Source organism: Copadichromis virginalis, linkage group LG11 (assembly GCF_057382275.1).
Source record: "Copadichromis virginalis isolate Kocher_CV1m ecotype Utaka linkage group LG11, C_Virginalis_male_GT1.1, whole genome shotgun sequence".
Lineage (NCBI taxonomy): Eukaryota > Metazoa > Chordata > Actinopteri > Cichliformes > Cichlidae > Copadichromis > Copadichromis virginalis.
In genome coordinates this window covers 9,341,812-9,345,058 of record NC_140628.1, presented here as the reverse complement: position 1 = coordinate 9,345,058, position 3,247 = coordinate 9,341,812, and positions in this window count along the sequence as shown.

The window sequence follows — 3,247 nt, the reverse complement described above, 5'->3', positions numbered from 1 at the left end:
CAAATAAATAAATAAGAATCATCATAACAAATGGGCATGCAGACAAGTCCGGCTACATCAGTAGGACCGCATCTAATCTCTATTCAGTCTGGGTCCAGCTGTGAGTAGCTCCACATCCCAGTCAAAGGGTTGAACTGAGATACATCGCTGTGTCGTCTTTTGTGGCATCTTTCTGATCCGCGTCTGTGAAGAGAAGAGTGTTTGTCTCTGCACAAACAAAATTAGCTTGTGCAGATGGGGCTGCTGCCTTCTTTTGAGTATGAGCAGTCTGTCTTGACACATATACATGCTTTTCATGATCAGAGGGAACTATGATATTTATAGCTGCAAAAACGTCTTTAAAATGGACTGAATATGCTGTTTCTCTTTCATCCCTGTCATTTACAGACACTATTAAAATAATGGATTCTCATATTGAACATAATCCACTTAAGATTGCTCTTTTCCAGACATGGTTTTCTCACTGTGGGATGTCAGTGAGACCGGGTATCCTTAATATGGTCACCTATGGTCACATTTAAAACTCTCAGGTTGACCTCATATATTGATTGGCACATTGCTAACATCAGACACAATTAGTGACAAATTACTGCAGTTTGCATCTTGATATCCAGTACTGGACACTTGCATTGAGAGACAGATCTTACAAACAGTTATAAAATGTACAATTTAAAAACTCATTCTTGGTATCAATACACTTATAACTGATTTTTTTTTTTTAAAGGCAATTAAACAACTTAGAAGCTTTTTGTGCAAATCAGTTTCAATAAGATGTATTATAAAGTTATTCTGAAGTATTCTGGTTGTCAAGAAATAATAATGGTTTACACAGAAATAAGTGATACTAACACACCAACTATCTACTCCTCCTCACTTTGGTAATTTGTGGTGGCCGGTCAGATTCCCGAGCAGAGCCTGTGTAGTTTACTGGTAATGTTTATCATCAGTATAACACTGAGCAGCATTAGTAATGGACTCAAAGTAGATGAAAACATAGAAATACGAGAAGTCTCCACATCATTAAAGGGTTGAGGACAGTCAGTGTTTTAATGTGAAAGATGCGGTGGACCAGCTCCCATCTGACTAAACCCAGAACTACATAAAGGTGAAGCGCAGAAATAAACACTGGTATCTGTGCACTAAACACTCATTTCCTTGTGTGGGCAGACCTCTACCTTGTGCACAATATGTTATTGTTCCAATTACTATCATGTATCTGAGTCTGTATGTAGGTCAACATGCTGCAAGTGTTCCACATTATTCCATGTTAATGCTTGATACCTGAGCCAATTTGTGCTTGCCATGTTCAGCGTGTAGACTCCAGCCAGATGGACACAGGCTTAGTAATGTGTTTAATATGTTTTATGTATAGTTACTGGACTTCAACTTACACTCATACTCTCAGAGCTGGGAGCAGAAGAATAAGCGTCTCCGATTTCCATCTGTATTCATCCTGCTCCTTCTCTGTCTGCGCTCTGTCCGGAGTCAGCCAGCTCTCTCTGCCATAATAATCAAGAGCCGTTTGATGTGATTACTGTGGCGTGAAGTGGAAGACGATTGAAAGCACATTTTATTTCACATGTTGAAATAACATGACTAAATAGATTCTCCCTCTTTACTATTTCCATAAATCTCCTAGGACCCTGCTGGTTTATCCATCAGTGCTGGCAGAGATTTCGAGTGAGCTTTGAATGACAACCTTTGTCATGGATACAGGGCCGTGACATTTTCCCCAGTGGTTGCTGACCCCCCCCGCCCAGCGAGGCTTCAGATGACACACTGATGTTTTCAGTCAAAGATGAGGTCAACACACTGTTGAACTCTGACCTCTAATAGAGAAAGATGTTGGCAGACTGAAGCGGGGAAAGATATGGATGAAGAATAAAAGATATATGTGAAGGGGGAAAAGAGGGATATAAAATGTTAAGAGAGACACATAAAAACAGCGAGGTTTGGGAAAGAAAGCAAAGGAAAGAGAGATAAAGGCAGCCAAGCAAAAGATAGGGAGCAGCAGATTTAGTCAACACAGACACACAAAAACTCCTACACGCTCACACTTGAGCCTGCACCTCAGGCTTTAAAAGAAAGAATAGACAGATAACGGCAGCCATATGTTTTTCTTTCCTTGTTGTCTGTCTCGTTCTCATTCTCTCCTCTCTATGCATGCTTTATGTACACTTTGCTTTATCTTCTTCAAATTAGCTCGCTTACCAATAGGCAGCAGAAAATGTCTCTCTTAGGAGATAAATGTACCGCCTCATCTCGACCATGTGGGTATGATTACTGAATATGAAATTCAAAGTTGAAGAATTGAAACTGGCAGAATGATTAACAGCTCTGTATTTAATTCAGACACACTGTAAATTGTCTCAAAGGTTTAAAGTCGTGGCTTAAAATTCAAGCTGTCAAGCATTTTAATGCAGAGGACATTTTATTTTCTTTATCTACTGTTCAGCTGTTTTGGTTAAGACATAAAAATAAAGCTGTCTATTATTTTATGATTAAATTTATAGCTCCATCAAAAGATATGAGATGTGAATGAAAGCTCACCAAGAGTGCACAGAATGAAAATGGGAGTGATTTAAAGTTCAGGAGGCATTTTATTGAGACTTTGAAAAACAAAGGCCTGCATATATGTGTATATATGTGTTTTTTGTCACAGTTTTTGCTCCTCCTGAAGAGCCAGCTGACTAACTACAGTGCACTGTATCTAGATATTTGAACTGTTGTTTGTCAGAGTTTAAAGTACAGGAATATATTTATCCGAGTATGGCATTTCAGAGCAAAATATGTGCCTCACATCATTTATTTGACAGTTCTTAAACAGTCTAGTTTATGATTTTATGTGAATTCATATAAAATCACAGACTTATGAGTGGATTTTGACCTTTTAGCTCATTATCTCTTACCAAAAAAGTAGCTGTCGTTGGAGAAAGCCTGACCTTTTAGGCCTAAAAGGTGAACATATTTTGGATGTCAGGGAGACAATTCTCTAAACTTTTTTAGGTGATTATAAAATATGTTTGCCTATGAAAGCACATTTTCTGCATTTTACAAGCAAATGCAACAAATAGACAAAAATCCCCAAACATGTCCCTGTGATGTGCTGTCATTAATCATGTCAGAAGCCCTCTCATGTGTCTTGTGAGCCTTTGGAGACAGCCTGACCTTTTAGGCTAAACTGCCTAACTGTAAACAGCGGTCTAATAATTCCCACCTCGATCTGCAACAACACCAAAGACTATTA